This window comes from Pogoniulus pusillus, chromosome 26, assembly GCF_015220805.1.
Source record: "Pogoniulus pusillus isolate bPogPus1 chromosome 26, bPogPus1.pri, whole genome shotgun sequence".
NCBI lineage: Eukaryota > Metazoa > Chordata > Aves > Piciformes > Lybiidae > Pogoniulus > Pogoniulus pusillus.
Genome location: NC_087289.1, coordinates 11034730 through 11051484, shown reverse-complemented (window position 1 = coordinate 11051484; position 16755 = coordinate 11034730). Strand labels below are relative to the sequence as shown.

At 46.4% G+C, this 16755-nt stretch overlaps 1 protein-coding gene and 1 long non-coding RNA gene across 5 annotated transcripts in view; one reads left to right on the top strand and one right to left on the bottom strand.

The window, feature by feature from the left end:
* Positions 1-2066: 2066 nt before the first annotated feature.
* Positions 2067-5354, bottom strand: LOC135187038 (uncharacterized). The gene is made up of 2 exons (XR_010307171.1): positions 4336-5354; positions 2067-3203 (listed from the first exon to the last, which is right to left on the bottom strand). It is a non-coding gene; the product is annotated as an uncharacterized LOC135187038 (long non-coding RNA).
* A 103-nt stretch (positions 5355-5457) lies between these two features.
* The window catches only part of FNDC3B (fibronectin type III domain containing 3B), a 269308-nt gene continuing 258010 nt past the window's right edge, over positions 5458-16755 (top strand). For all 4 annotated transcript variants that reach the window (XM_064164835.1, XM_064164834.1, XM_064164833.1 and 1 more), the window contains exon 1: positions 5458-5725. The gene's annotated coding sequence lies outside the window, so the exon portion shown is untranslated. The remainder of the gene's footprint in view (positions 5726-16755) is intronic.

Here is a 16755-nt window from a genome sequence, read left to right as displayed (position 1 = left end):
AGAGCTTTCAACAAAACAAAACCGAACCAAACCCAATGAGCCAAGGAACTGCACAGTGCTAAGGAGACTGAAACAGTTATAAGATGCCAAAAGGAAGATCCTTCTCGCTGGCAAGAGTGGAACTAACGCTGCGGAGCGGTGTGGTTATCAGACAATAAATGAGAGTGTTTTCTTCGGGTGCAGTGGTCAGAAGTTATTGTTTTGGGTAAACACAACTGCTGTGTAATCTTCTTCAACTGGGGAAGTGCCAAGGCTCTTTGGAAGCTCTTGGCAGACAGGAACTTACTTAAACTTCTAAAACCAATGTAGACGAAAAAATGTTAAAAATGCCCTGTGTAAGTCCTGGGCTTGCAAGCAGATCACTTATGAAGACAATGGTGCTTCTCATGGAAGAGAGAGCAGCAGGAACATTTTCTTTCCGTCATGCCTTTGTGAAGCTTAAGAAATAACTAACAGAATAATATCCTTGAAAAACAACAACTGCTGGTGTGCCAGAAATCACATCTTTAGAATAATGGCACTGGTCTTTAGAGGCCTCTCCTAGCTGCTGGTGAAGCCCCTGAGTCTTTCATGATTTCTAATATGTTCTGACTGGACATATTTTTTGCTTAGTAGTGGTCTGAGAGATTGAAAGACCAAGTTCATAGTATCAGAGAATCAGTCAGGGTTGGAAGGGATCACAAAGATCATCTAGTTCCAAACCCCCTGCCATGCCCAGGGACACCCTACCCTAGAGCAGGCTGGCCAGAGCCTCATCCAGCCTGGCCTTAAACACCTCCAGGGATGGGGCCTCAACCACGTCCCTGGGCAACCCATTCCAGGCTCTCACCACTCTCATGCTGAACAACCTCCCCACGTCCAGTCTGAACCTACTCGCTTCCAGCTTTGCTCCACTCGCCCTAGTCCTGTCACTACCTGATAGCAGTACTCCAGGTGGGGTCTCACCAGAGCACAGTAGAGAGAGATAATCACCTCCCTTGCCCTGCTGGCCACACTTCTCCTGATGTAGATCAGGCTCTGGTTGGCCCTCCAGGCTGCAAGTGCACACTGCTGGCTCCTGTTGAGCTTCTCACCCCCAGGTCCCTCTCATCAGGGCTGCTCTCCAGCCACTCACTGCCCAGCCTGGATTTGTGCTTGGGATTGCCTCGACCCTGATGCAGGGCCTTGCACTTGGTCTTGTTGAACCTCATGAGGTTGGCTTGTGCCCACCTCTCCAGCCTGTCCAGGTCTTTCTGGATGGCATCCCTGCCCTTCAGTTTGGTGTCATCAGCAAACTTGCTGAGAGTGCACTCAGCACCACTGTCCATGGCACTGAAAAAGATGTTAAGGATTTGCCCATTAAATGTAATAACAGAATGTGCAACAGGCAATGAGATTTATCACAGATGGATGTGTAACACAAAGTTGCTGTGAACCCCACTAATAAGAGAGGTGGATAACTTTTCCTTCATAATCTTACCCTGATTAATCCATTGATCTTCTAACAGGAATAAGAGTTTATGAGTTTAATTTCTGCATGTGCTGTCGAGCACAAGAAATACTGACCAGTGTCCTAAAAAGCAGGAACTCTACTAATTAGTACCAGGAATATGAGCTCCTCACCAACCTCACTCAGTTCATGAATGCAAACCCATGAATATACACTGAGTGAATAACGCATTCATTTCCTCTAAATAGAGAGGTACAGATAGAAATCCTGGTTCATGCAAATGTTTACATGCCCTAGTTACTTGAAAAGAGCGTCCTGCAGAGCTTTGGATTCCCTCAGTAAAAGTGACTATTATGAACTACAACCTACAAATGCCTACCCAGACCTTCTTGCTTGTGCCACTCTCCGTGGGCACTCGCTTGAAACATTGTAAAGACTGAAAGAATTCAATATGTTTTAATGTCTACAATCTAATTTGCCTTTAGCTTTTATGTTCGCAGATAAGAGAGAAGACTACTGTGACCAGATAGCATGGTGTGATTTTGAGTACCCAATTGCTTAAATTACACCAACTTTAATGGGTTGTGATACTTTAAGATGAGGGCCCCCAAACGGTTTATTAACATAAAACACAGGATTATATGGTCCCATCTTTATTCTGTGGAAGGAGTAAGTTATGTCATCGCAAGGAGGAGGGAGAAGAGGTGCTGCAGTATTTTGTTCTGGATGGGTTTGGTAATGAGATCATTCAGCTGTTTGAGCACCCTGCCCTTCTGCCCTTACAGAGCCCTTTCCCTGGCAGAGCGAAGTCCAACTGAGGGATGCTGTAGCACCTGCTCTCAGACTGCTTAGGGGTCACCTGAGGTGTTTCTTGCTGAGTACTGATCTTTTTTTCTCCATCCAAGTTGCTGCTGGCACTGAGAGTAAGAGTCTGAACCTGGAGTTCTTGCTATGGGTAAATGTAATCCATTAGACAATGAGTACCAAGCCAGCACAGCTTATGGCTGCTCAGAAATGTGATAATGCACATAGGAAGAAAATTCTTGTGGGCACAGTCCATCCAGTGCTCGAAACAATTCTTGTGGCTGCAGTCCCTCCAGTGCTTGCACCACCTTATATAGCTGGTGCTACGTGATATTAAAAATGACAGAGCAGCACACCCCAGGTAAAACACCCATGATATTCAGCAAATCAACCCAAACATTCTCTGTACACTGTCAAACAGCACTGATGCCAAGAGCTCAGCCTCCCTGCTCTCCAGAATACAGAACGTGCAGCTTGGGAGAATCGTTAAAGTTTAACTCATCTCCCATAGGAAACCTGAGAGAACACATCCCGTGAGAATAAAGATCATCTTCACAGCTTTTACAAGTGTCTGATCTCTAAGGCCATATGCCCATTGTACAGAGAGAGTTTTCACAAAGCACTTCTCTGGGATTTGTCAACAAATAGGAGGGGATGGTTGACAAGGATGATGGCAGAATGCAGGGTTCTGGTTTGCTTTGGATCCAGCCCCAGTTAATAGTGTTCAAATTGTTGCTGTCTGATGGCTAAACAATTCCTGCTTGAATGAGAGGTTTCTGTCTAGTTCTGGTGCATCTGCAGCTTAGGAATGACTGTCCTGGAGACACAGATCCAAGAAAAAGTCCAAGAGACACAGCATCATCCCTTTCTCCTGGTCCCCTGCAACAGGCACACGTGGGAAGGAAGATGGAAGAGACACACTATTGCGGTTCTGACGCCACTTGCTTCCTGAGTAAACAGCAAGATCTCACTGTGATAAAAGAAAAATATGCATGTTGTTGAATAAAACCCCAGACTCATCAAAACAGAAAAGTTAAGTTCATGGCTTTGCTCTCTATTTATTCGGATGATAGTTTAGGGCAGTCATTTTCTTCAGCATAATTTGTCTGTCCCTACTGTGTCACCACTCAGCCTAATCCTTTTGCTTTTTCAGGGGCAAAAGGCACTTCCTCCTGGTCTGATTAATGCTCCTCCTAGATGAGCTGGCTTGAGGAGTAAACCATTAAAGAAATCATTTTATCTGTTATTTATGTAGGAACTTTCTGAAGAAAAGCAGTCCTTGCTTCCCTCTCTCCTGCCATCTTTCTGGGTTTACAAACCACACCCAATGCTACAGAACCAATTTACAGAGGCTGTTAACCATTATCTGCTCCTCTAGTTGATAAGGGCAGAGTGGCTGAATAGAAGGTGCTCCAAGAAGGTCTGTATTTGCCTTAGGTCTAGGCTGGTTTTGCTCTATTTTTGGTGACTTTGACCATGTCTGTGGTTTCAGGTGAGAATGGAAATGTCCCCGTGCCCGAAGGTCTCTGCTTTGACTCTCCAAATGAGGATCAAGCCTTCCTCTAGCCCATCGGATAGGAAAGCTACAAATCAGTCCTGCGGTTTAACTTCCTTCCTCTCCTTTATTGTTCTTTCTTCAACTTTGATTTTATTTACTCTTTGGTTTAAATTTTTGGTTATTTTCCAACTCAGGTCAGGGATTGTTTCCCCTTTTTTAAACCAGTGCCTTCAGTCCCTCTTCTTTATCTTTCCTTGCACAAAACACTCTATGAGACCAAGTAAAGGCTTTACCACCCTGGTGAATAATTAATCTCATCTGACTCTGTAACCCAACCCAGGATCATCAAAGTGTTTTGGGTCACCAATAAAACATTTTTTTTCCCTTTCAGATTTTACTTGTTACAAAACTTTCTGCCTTTAACAATGAACAATACTTAGTGCTGGCTACCATTTTACATGGAAAAAAAACCCCAACCTTTCCCCTGGGAAAATGCTGATTGGTTATTTTTGTAGAAATTATCTATTTCAGAAAACTTTCATTTTCCCTGAGTTTTGGTCATCAATAAACCTCAGCTGAATTGTACACGGTGGCTTTGGTTTACCTAACTTTGATGCCAAACTTGCTCTCTAAGTGTGAGGTTTACAAGAAGTAGAACATCAGGGAGTCCTGTGGGGGAAAAAAAGGCTTTCTGCTGAGGTCTTAATGGAAGCTGATGAGAATACACCTGGGCTGCCTAAGGCTCCACAGGGTGTTCTGGTTTTTGAAAGGAAACCTCGCTCTGGCAGATAAAATACATCAGCTGCTGAGGAAAGCTGTAAGGAAAAAGAAGATTCAAGAATGCAGTGGCAGAGAGAAGGCAGAGCACAAGGGCTGTGGGCAATGAGCTTTTGCAGAGGAAGGTTAGCTACCCAAAGGACTAAGGCCAGATCAAGGTTAGCTACCCAAAGGACTAAGGCCAAATCAAGACTCTTCAAAGTGTGGCTGTGATCTGTGATGTGGGTGAGGCCGAGTCCTATTTTAAGCTTTTCCTGTAACCAGATTAAAGTTCTCGTCATGATTCCCACATAGCTTGGATGCAGTGCTGAGGAGGTAACTGGTCACCAGGGCTCCTCAGGGCTGTCATGGTACACTTCGGCTGCAGAAATTTAACTAAATCCGAGCGTTTCTTAATCTCTGACAGACTTTGCCTAAAACTTCTTGCTCCCGGCCGATGGAGCTGTAGGAATGAGCGCACTGATGGCACCCGGGGTTTCTCTAAGTCTTTGCAGGAATCCGCAGCAGATGCTTAGGGAGACGCTGGACAGCTTAGGAGGCATGTGGAGAGGCACGGAGATCCCGGCCTTAAACCGTGTGGACGAGGGACTTCCCCGCTCAGAAACGGCACTTTTCGGGACAAACGGCACCGACCTCTGCCGCGGTGCTGGAGGCCGCTAACCGGGCGGGAGAACTTGGGATGATTTACGCTCCAGAGTGATTTCTGGGAATAAGGAACGATGAAGAAATGGGGAAGAAGTGGGGGGCGGATGAGGCGAAACAGGAGCTCGGAGGGGAGCGCAGCCGCCCTCCTGCCAGCCGGCGGAGCCCGCCTGGACCACAGCCGGGCACCGCCTCAGCCCCTCTGCTCCCCGCGCGCGCGCCCTCGCGGCCGCCCCTCGCGACCGCCCCTCACGGCTCCCCCCGCGGCTCCCGGGGGCGGTGAAGGGGGCGGAGGCAGCGGGCCCGGGGCGGAGCGGAGCGAGCGGCTGCACACCGGGGCGGGGGCAAGAGGACCGGCGCGCCCGGCCGCCGTCGCCGCCCGCTTCAGCCGGGTTTTCGGCGGGAGCCTCTACTCCAGAGTGCGCGGTAGCGTGGGCCGTCTGCGGGCCCCATGTGGTGCCGACATCACTGACATGGCGGAATCCCCGCCGAGCCCTCCTGGCACTCGCTCCAGCTAGCCGGGACTCACCGCCGCGCCTGGCTCGGCCCGCCGCTCCGCACCAGCTCTCCGCCAGGTAAGGGCGGGGCGGGGGAAAGGGGTTCTGGGCGGGTCGTCTCGCAGCTCGGTTCAGGGGGCGACCCCGGGAAGCCGCGTCCGCCGCCCCAAGGCGACGCTCCCGGACCCGGCTCTTTTGTTCGGCAGCGGGACGGGGCTGCGGTGGGACGCGGCCGCACTCGGTGGAAAGTTTCTCTTGCTGCCTCTCCTCTGTGTCCGCTCCCCGCCCGATCCTTGTCGCGGCGCCCCGGGGCCCCACCGGTTCTGTCCCCTCGGCGGAGAGTTCGGCGGCGGGCGGCGCCGTGCATGCAGGCGGGAGCGGCCCTGCAAGGGGCTGGCGGCGGGACGGGCCCTCCAGCAGCGCCCGGTAATCCCCCAGGGGCTGCCGGCTCGGCTGCTGTCATCGCCTCCGCCCTGCCTCGCGTCGCGCCGCTGTACAACCGGTGCCGTTCCAGGGGCAAAAAAATCTGGGGAGAGATGGGTGCTTGCGCCCGTGTCCGTGTGTGAGGGGCCGGCGGCTACCCCCCGCCCTACCCCTGGCTCTCCTCGGGAGGAGCCGTGCCCGTGGGGCAGGAGGAGGCGGCAGGTCCGCGCCCTTCGGTTGCTCCCAGGACCCGGCGGGGAGAGCGGCCCTGCTGCTGGGCCGGGGGCTGCCAAGGCAGATGAGGAACGCGGGACGACTCCTCGTCCGCAGCTCCTTCCGAAAACGTCTGGATCCAGGGGGCATGTTGGAGAAAAAGCTGGAGAAAAGCGCGAGCGATTTCTTCTGGCTCCGTGCTCCCCGCCCGGCTCTTGGCTGAGGCGGCTTTGGGAAGGAAAACCCTGGAAACTTTTGATTGTGCTTGCCAGACACCTTTTTTTACATGGCATGCTACCAGGAGACGGACTGAAAAAAGAAAAGGTCTTTTAAAAGCTGAGCCTCTCTTAAGTTACAACCACATCTGCATCCCTCCCCTCTGCTTTCCCCCCTGCCTGCTTCTTAGAAACGTTCTATTTAAATAACGTTTTGGCTGAGGTGGTGCGGCTTGGAGTTAAATGTAATGAGCCATTTAGCCTATCTATATTCGTTGAATAAAAGGCGAGGGGCGAGCCCGCCTCTCTCCGTATTAGTGATTTTTTAATTTCATTTGCATTTCTTTATGTGAGTACCTAAAAAGTACTGGCCTGGCTTCTTAAAGTGACCCCATCACAAATGGGGAAAACTGACATAGGGAAAACCCAGAAGTTTCTTGCATGGTGTTGTGGGGTTTCTGTTTGTTTGTTGTGCTTTATTTCATTGGAACTCAGTGCTAGGTGTGTAAGAACAGAACCTGCGTATCCCAGTTCCCTGTGCCCTGACCGCATTTGCTGCATCCCCTAACCGCTTGCCCTGCAGAACCCAGAGCTCAGCTAGTGCGTTCCTGAAAGGTGCCAAACCAGTCTAACTCGAGCTTAACAATGTGCTAGGTAATGGGATTTCAACCTCGCATGCATTTTTGAAGTCTAGAATGCTATTTCTCAACCTTTTTTGCAGCCGAACTTGGTTATGAAAGGCGAGCCTGCCAGACCTGGCAGTGCCTCTGTGCCCTTACTGGTCTGGGGCTCTGCCCTGCTCTGATGGGGTGCTGCTGGTCAGGATATGGATGACACAGTGTGTGCTGGCTTGAAATCCAGTTAAAGGCATTGCTGCTGTAAGCCTCAGGAGCCGGTGACGGGCTGCCTCCTAAGCAGAGGCATCTTGCTTCTCTCGCCCAGTCCCCCAGCAGTCTCGCCCACCTTCCACCCATGTGTCTTTCCCAGCAGTAAAAGCATGCTGCCGGTGCTACCAGTAAGAAAATAATTCTTGGCGGTGTTCCCGGGGTCATTCCGGGTCTCCTACAGAAGCGGTCTGTTAATGCCTTTCTCCTAATCTTCAGCACTTTGTGGTTCCCTCTCGTTAGTTTTTAAAGCAGTTGTGCTTTGTGGTGGTGTCGAGACCCTGCTGTGACAGAAACGTCTGCTGCCCCACGGGTATCGCACGTTGTTCTTCTCAGTTCACTATCATCCAGCTAGTGCGTGCTCGTGGTGTAGCCCACAGATGAGTCTGTGTGGGATATGATAACGTTTTACAATTCTATTTATTTATTTTTGTTAGTATGTGTTTTTTGAATCTCTGGGACTCACCTGGTTTGGGTTTGAGGTCACTGCTGGGATAGCCTTGAGAGGAGTTTTTCATGCTGTTAGCCTGTAGTTGGCCAAAAGATAAGAAATGAGGGAAGTTAGCATCCAAAATAAGCTGATATTCTACTACAGCCAAGAAGCTTGGAGCTGTAACTCTATGCTACAACCATATTACCTTTACTCTCAGAAAAGTTTGACACTTCCAAATTGAAATGTGTTTATTCTAGCACTTCCCCCCCACCCCCCAACATATGGTGTTTAGTGAACGGAGAGATTTCTGCCTCATCCCTATTTCTTAGAGAATTCTTTTCACTTTATAGATTCCTTTAAGTCTAATGATGAGAGAAACAGTTAAAGGCAGTCCAACTTCTACAATTCATAAATCTGTGCAAGAAGATGCATACAGGTCATGCAGCAAAGTTCTGCATGTGTGTGGCTGTATTCACGGGCTTCCTAATTAGTGTAATTGGCTTTTTCCTCAAAAACATAGGTTGTCAGTCTGGTGAGCGCCAGTGCAGAAGCAAAGTTGACAGCATGAATAAATGTTTGTAGTGTGAAGATCTTAATTCCTACAAAATAGGTTTAACTACATAAAAATCCCAGAGCCTCTATACAGCTGAATAAAGCAAATGACTCTCCACAGTGCTTTTATTTTCATTATAATTTGCCTCTCCTCTCAATGGGAAAGATGTGAGGGAAGGTGAAGTGACTGGCAGTTTGGGATGTCCTGGGAAGGAGATGCCTCTTTGTCCACCAAGCATGTCACTGCAGTGGGTATTAAATCTGGGATTGGAGTGTCTCGATTTGTTTGCAGTAGCCTTTAGTGCACAACAAATAAAATAAATAGCAGAGGAAGGCAGCAGACCTCTGTGTAAATCTCAGCTGTGCGGGACACCAGCCAGGCAAAGCTTTTCTCAAACATGTTGCACAGAGGACTTGTGCCAGGGCGATCAGCTCCGCACTGCTGAATGGTAGGAATTGAGCGGTGGAGGATCCTTTGGAAACAGGAATATCAAAAGCCGTGTTGTTTACGGTGAAGGTTTAGTGTCCCTGTGTGATCTGTCCCTGGAGATGGAAGGTATGTGGGAAGAGGGAAGTTCTTCAAACAAGGCGGTGGAAATAGGAGCCGCTAGATACACAACGGTAACAGGCCATCTACAGGCAGGAATGTTGGCGAGTCAGCGAGCGGCTATCTGCAGTTTCCAGTGGGAATGTGGTTGGTTGCATTTTTATCAATCTATTCTAAGCACCTCTTTGCAAAATTAAAGTTGGGAGCTCCCTCTCTCTGTTGGATTACAGACAACCAGGAGGAGGGAAAAAAATCATTAAGTGTGATTTGTTGTGAAGTTTGTAACAGCATTGAAGAGATTAGTTGCCTTTCAGAAGTGCTGCTGTGGATGTTAAGTCTGTGCTCTGTTCTGAATGAGAAGTGGCAGTGCTGTTAAGCGAGTACACAAGAAAAGCTAAGTCTGTGTTAGAGTCTGTTCCTGGGCAGGAATATTCCCTAGAGGTCTCAGGCGGTGTGGGTTGGAGCACATCTCCACAGTGCTTTCAGTCGGGTTGCCTTCAGGTTGGAAGTTAAAGCATACAGCTTCTCCAGTGACATGCTGCCAGTGTTTGATCTGAGGAGTTCTTTGTTTACGAGTAAATCGTGTTGTTTGTTAACATGTAACAGACACAAAGCCAACTACAACACCACCTCTATAACAAGTGTTGGTCGTTTGTATTTCTAGTGGTAACAGCTTATAATGGTGGTATATACTGAAAGCTACCATTTGGTTACTCTGCTTATTAAACTGTGGCTGTGTGTGATGTTTACTTCTGTAATAAGAAGGTGCAAAACAATTCCGAAGTAATTAAGTAGGTATTTTATATGATTTTTTTCTTTGAGGAGTAGAAAGGTTGCAGCTAAAGCTCGTTTGTGCCATTTGCATGTTCTGGCATCAACTTCTAGTTCTTCTAGAAGCTACTCAGTGGAGCTGCAAGATAGATTGAGGAGTAGAGCTTCTGCTGTTGTGTTTTGGGTTAGGGTTGTTTTTGGGCTAGATTTGGGGTAATTGAAGTCAAACACTTAAATCTGTGGAGATTAAAGTGCTGTGCTTGTCTGATTTCTCTCCAAGTTAGTGTATAGTTATTCTGTGGCAGCCATGCAGATACCTTAAAGCATGCTTTATATGCAAGACTCTTATTGCCTCATACATAATTATGGTCATTTCTATTATTAGATCCTTGCAAAGAGCTCTAATAATAGATCATGTGTATGTCTGTGTATATGCATTTAAATATCTACTACATGCTTTCAGGAATGTTTCATATGGAATGTTTTGAGAAGAGGGGGAAAAAAAGAAACAACTCTCAAGAGGCTGTTAATAAAAACTTCAATAAGCAACAATTTTAGCTGACCCTTGTCACCCTCACAGATCCTTGGGATGCTGTGGACAGATTTCCCAGTGCTTTAAATGTAAACTGGCAAAATATTAAGTGTGTTCTGCTTAGTTTGTAGCCAGTTCTCTGGGCCTCTACACAGCTGTGTCAATTTTACATGGTTGATGCCTGTTCTTCACCCACCCACTAATAAAATGCTAACATTTACAATCTAAATCCCCAAGTTATCTTTTGCCCCAAGTGTTTCTGCAGGATCTTTTAGTCAAGCCCAACATGATAGTGAAGCTAAGACGGTTTGGTTATTTTGGACCTTGGTAGCAGATAGATGTGCATGGGAGCAGAGAGTTGTCCTGATTTGTTTCAGGATCACCTCAGTGTTTTCCTTCAGGGCAAGATCAGTTTGCTGCTAGAATTTATTCCACTGTATAAGTCATCTTTATTTTGGCAGTGTATGCCTGTTGAGTGGCAATTCATGTAACATAAGTGACCTTATGCTTGCTGACACGTGAGCTGATGTAGGTGCGTTGTTAAGTGTTATGCGGTGCTCTTTGTTCGCTGTTTTATTTATTGATGTGGAATAATGCAGCAGAGAGAGCAGGATGATGGCATTTGTGGATAATGAGAGCATTGAGTAGGTTTCCTTCTGGTCAGCCTGTAGTTCTTGCCGACTCACGTAGCATCAGCTCGCAGAAGAAAAGGAATTGCTTTCAGTGTCTTGCTGCTAGCAAATGTGTGGCAAACAGAAGCATCACTTTATGATGGTAAATTAACAGAGCACACGCGACGCAGTTGGAACTGCAGAGGTTGGGGATGATTAGGGGTGTGTAATGGCTGAATAGTGTTTTTTGTCTGTAGGTACTGATAGAGGTGGTGAGATTGAAAAGCAAAAGCACAGCTTGGGCTTGACTTCATGAAGCGTGTTGCTGTTGCAGTGTGACAGAGTTGTACCTTTCATTTGATGTTTTAGTATTGGGAATAATGGCTTAGATTGAAGTGGAAAGTGGAAAAAAAATCCTGCTTCTGTGACAAGGCAAATTGGGCTATAACATGCACCTGATGCTTCTAGGCCAGTTTCAACTGGATGCAGGTGTCAGACCCATCTGAATACCTTCACGTGTGTGGTCTTCTGTTCTTGTAGCAGAAGAGTGGTTACATGGTTGGTGTTTCTTTCAGTGATATGTTTGGTTGGTTGGTTTGAGCAGTTAAAATGTTGGTCTTGTTTGCTCCAGTTCTTAACTCACTTAACAGGCATTAACATCGTAGAATGCTTTAGGTTGGAAAGGACCTCCAAAGGTTGTTGAGATAGGTTGGACTCGGTGATCTCAGAGGTCTTTTCCAACCTGGTTAATTCTGTGACTCTGTGTGATTGAGTCGAACCCTCTCTGCAGTCAGCAGGGCATATTCAACTAGACCAATCCATCCACACAGTATCTTGTTCTTTCATGAGATACTCTAAAGCTCTGAAGGAATGATTTTATAGACTGATTCTACCAAATAGCTTTTTTATTAATTATATTAAAAATGAAAAAAAAAAAGGGGAGGGTTAGAAAATCTGTTGTTTTCCATTGAAACACCTTGGTTCTGTTCCTCTAGTATACAATACTGTCCTTTAGCTGTGGCTACCTTGGAAGCTGTATCTTCTAGGGTGAGAAGTTTGTTCCTATTTAGTTGCACTGACTGAAGGATGACAACACTTTTTCTGAGAGCTAGTTTCCACTCGGTCATCTCCTGAGCTGTGCAGAGGGATGCTCAGCCACTGTCACATCTTCTGCTTTGGCAGGTTAACTAGGAAATTTGTTTTCAAAGCCTGCCTTGGGAAGGCAAGAGCTGCAAGTCATTATTTTCTAATGCTGGAGAGCGTGAGATGTGACATCTCAAAGACAAGCAAGTGATAGAAGCAACTGTTTCTTACACTGTATTCCTGCAGAATTGGCTTCTGCTTTTATGGGTTTTCCTGTTGCTATGACTTCTGCTTTCCTTGGTGTCCCACTTGTCCATCCTTTCTTCAGCATCCTTATTCATTAGCTGGCCGTTGATTCTCATACTAAGCATTTTCCCTTTTTGAAAATCTCTGTGTGGTTTGTGTTCTTCTGTTGGTTGTGTGGTTGTTGAAGGTGACCCTCAGCCATGCAACAAAGTGAACTTCTACTCTTTGCACCCCAGACCAGAGGCTGAGGATGCAGCATTTGGTGTTGCAAGAGAAGTGTTCCTCCTCCCCAGGAGCCAACACCATCTGACAATCTGTGTGTCTGGGGAGCTGAGCAACAAGATACACAGTACTTAATTTGGCACAATGTTTGCTCTGCTGGCTTTTCTTGAATGCTTCAGATGTGGATGAGGGAGGGGCTGCAAAGCTGTGTTTGTGGCACACTGCATTCCTTTCTGTCCTCTGTTCTTTGGCTTCATGCTCTTGTTCACGCAGTGGGTGTGATATGTGGCCATTACATGACTAAAAATGCAGGCATGTGGATGTGAAGCTGGTGTATGGGAGGAACATGCCCATCCACAAGTGTGGTGGGGGTGTGCCAAGCACTGCAGCCAAAGTGACTTGTCTTGCCTCTAAGGTGGGTACAAATGACACAGGAAGGCTGTGGTATATAGTCACTGAGTACTTAAGTCCAAGTGGTCTGATCTGGAAGGATCACAGGGCAGTGCTTTTGGATCATAGGTTGAGTTATTGTTGATGGTACCTCCCAGACTTTTAGGGAAAGAAGGTGCACAGGTGTCTTTAAAAGCTGGTTTTGAGAGATGGTCTATCCAGTGTGAGGTGTCCCTGCCCATGGCAGGAGGGGTGGGACTAAATGAACCTTGTGGTCTCTTCCAGCCCTGACTGATTCTATGATTGTAACCTGTTTGGTAAGGGTTTTCATGGATGAAGGGAGATAAGGGAGGAATGAGGAATCAGAGACTTAAGTGAGGTGGCCTCATGTTTGGCCATCCTGTATAAGAAGGACAGAGATGGCAGTGTTGGAAAGAGGCTGCAAGGAGCTTGCAGCACTGGGAACGATCTAAGGAGAACTTAGAGGCTAAACCAGAAGCACGCTGAGTGGCAGGAATATTGGTAGTGTTTATGGGCAAGCGAAAGGGATGGAAAGCAATTAAATCATGAAATTCCAAATGAAACAAAGCTTTTAGACTTAGCTGTCAATGTGTTAGAGGATGGTGCTTTCAGGATCTTTGCGTAGATATCTAAGCATGCATGTGCATTGTCTCCTCTTAAATGCAGTGTAGAGGAGGAGAGAAAATGACATTGATGTCACAAATGATCCCCTCTATAAACTGGAGTCTATCAACAAGCCCTACGAGGAGGAGCTGGGGTTGTTCAGCCTGGAGAAGAGGAGGCTCATGGCAGACCTCATTGCTATCTAAAACTATCTGAAGGGAGGCTGTAGCCAGGCAGTGGTTGGCCTCTTCTCCCAGGCACACAGTGACAGAACAAGAGGACACAGTCTCAAGCTGTGCCAGGGCAGGTTTAGTCTGGATGTTAGGAGGAGGTTCTTACCAGAGAGAGTGATTGGCATTGGAATGGGCTGCCCAGGGAGGTGGTGGAGTTGCCATCCCTGGAGGTGTTTAAAAGGAGGCTAGATGATACAATGCCATGGTTTAGTTAATTCAAAGGGTCAAGAGAGAGGTTGGACTCGATGATCCTAGAGGTCTTTTCCAACCTGGTTAATTCTGTGATTCTGTGAACATTTAGGATTCTGGACCAGTGCAAACTGACTTGGTAGCTGAAAGAGTGATCTGCTGCTTGCTTTGTGCACCATGACCCTGCAGGTGTTCAGCTCTGCTCTGAAAAGTTCAAGCCCGTTACGTTAGATGTTTGAAGGTAAAGGGTTAATTTTACAGCAATTCAATGAATATGGTGATACTTTCGTAAGTCTAGCTTGTTTGACACAACAGCTGGGGCTGTTTTCCTTGGGCTTTCCTCCAACCTGGCATTCAGGGAAGGGTTAGGTTGGATGTTAGGAAGAAGTTCTTCACAGGAGTGATTTGCCATTGGAATGGGCTGCCCGGGGAGGTGGTGGAGTCACCATCCCTGGAGATGTTTAAAAAGAGACTGAATGTAGCACTTGGTGCTGTGGTTTATTTGATTAAATGATGTTGGGTGATAGGTTGAACTTGATCTCGAAGGTGTTTTTCAACCTGATTATTTCTGTGATCCTGTTTAATTTGAAAAAGAGGAGGCTGAGGGGAGACCTCATCACTGTTTAAATGTACCTGAAAGGACACTGTGGGGAAGTTGGTGCTGGTCTTTTCTCACAGGTAATTAGTGATAGAATGAGAGGGGATGGCCTCAAGCTGTGGCTGGGTAGGTTTGGACTGGACATTAAGAAAAAAAATTACAGCAAGAGTGGTGAGGCATTGGAATGGGCTGCCTAGGGAGGTGATTGAGTCACCGACCCTGGATGTGGTTAAAAGTTGTTGGGATGCGGTGCCTGGGGATGTGGATGAGCCTTGAGAAGCAGGGATATGGGTTGGACTTGGTGATCCTGAGGGTCTTTTTCAACTTGGGTGTTTGTGTGATTTCTCAGTGTTCCCTAATCAGAAGCTGGTGATTTGGGTTGTTGTAGATCCTCTCCTGGTCACTGATGAAAGTGACTTTGAGAATAAACAAAAACAAAACATAATTTTCTGCTACTTGTGTGTTTCACTTAAACTCAAGCAGATATATGGCTCACACTGGTAGTTCCTCATTACATAACTTTGTATTTGTGTGTTATCCTCTGGGTTGATTTGTTAGAAGAATAAATTCATTACAATTCAGCAGAACCTCTAAACAAGAGAAACCAGCTAAACAAAAAGAAGCCTTATGGGACCAAACCAAAACGACTTCATATTACACATCCTGGTTAACTTCAGATATTATGGAGGTAATAGTATCTTATGTTCAGAACTCAGAAATACACTGTGGATTTCACAAGAGGCATAGGCAATGTCGTCTTGTATGATTTCAGCTGGGTTGGGAAGGGGAAGTGTCGTTACAGGTTAGCAGCTTATGGCTCATTGAGGTTTTTGCTACTGTATGGGCCAGCTTTGTTTCATGAAGGTCTAGGACTGCACACTTACAGGACTTGGTATGGCACACATGGGCTACATTACTGATAGCTCACTGATAGACAAGAAAGCTTGTGTCTAGAGAGGAAAAAAAAGTCACGTCCTGAGATTGTCAACAAAGTTCTGCAGAGCTTGAGGCAAAGTTGGACCAAGTGATCTGAGTTGCTAACATTGCTCACACTTACGTCCTGTACAGTCAGCCTTCATCTTTGTCTTGTGTGTCTACTGGTAGCAAAAATTTACTTGTTTGTCTCTGCTCTGGACATATTTATCTTTGCAACTTCGTATGCTGCTCTAAGAGACCTTTATTATTGCTTGTTAAGTTCACTGGTGATTTAGCGAGAGCACAAAAGATAAACATCCTCTGTGACTGCATTAGAGATACAGGGCAAGCTTCTTGTAGCTCATTTGAAGCCCTTTTGTGAGGACAGCCTGCACTGCTGTCCACCCACAACTGCTGGCATATCTGAGTCCGAGAATGGTCTTGTTACCTAATTTAAACGTCTTCTCCCCACAAACTCTTGTGTGTGTGGTGTTTTATCTCTTATCCTTTCCCCCTATGGTTAAGAGGGCTGGACGTGCTTGTCCAGATGTTCCAGCTGCCTTGTTCAGTGGGCAGGAAATGGTGATGGGGTGGAAATTAGGCAATCCTACTGAGTGCAACGAAAAGGGTCTCTGATCTCTTCCACAGCAGCCGCTTCTGGATGAAACCTAAGAGTCAAGTCATTCAGATACTTGTGCAACCACAATCTGTTTAACGAATGAGATGGCTGAGCTTGGATTTGTGTGCATCTGAATAGATCACTTCAGTGGCTGTGTGAGAGCTGCTGTGTTACTGCAAAGGCAATATTTGTGGATATAAAATGCTCTCACTTCCTTTTGGCATCTCTTGATCTTGCAGTTAAACAGGATGATATTATGCTCTGAAAAGCTGCTATAAAAAGGTTTTCAGTTTCTCACACCTTCTAGGCTATTGCAGTATTGTCTGTGTTAGCAAATCTGGGCCTTTCCTTGTCTGCCACAATAAATCCTTATTTATTTTTTCCCTAGCCCCTTATTTTTGAGATATTTTGAGACTTTTGTAGAGTAAGAAAATGTTTAGGTTATGAAAGACCTTTGAGATCACGGAGTCAAACTAATTTCAAGGGATCTTGGATTGTTGAGTTAGTGTAAAGAGACACAGGTGAGTGGATAAATAGTTGTAATATCTCATGAAATATGAGAATTGGGAGGAAGAGAATAGGGATATGAGGACAAAGAAAATGACAATGAAGGGAATAATTTGCAAGTAGATCAAGCATATGATTTGTGACCTTACCGTCTTTTAATGTGGTGTTCTCCAAGTGAAATATAAGCAAATACAATACTACGCTCTCTTACATGATTGAGTTTACTTGAACAGTGATAATCCTACCTGGGAGCAAATTTGATACATCCTTGTTAGAGGCAGTGACGTGGTTTTACTGCAGC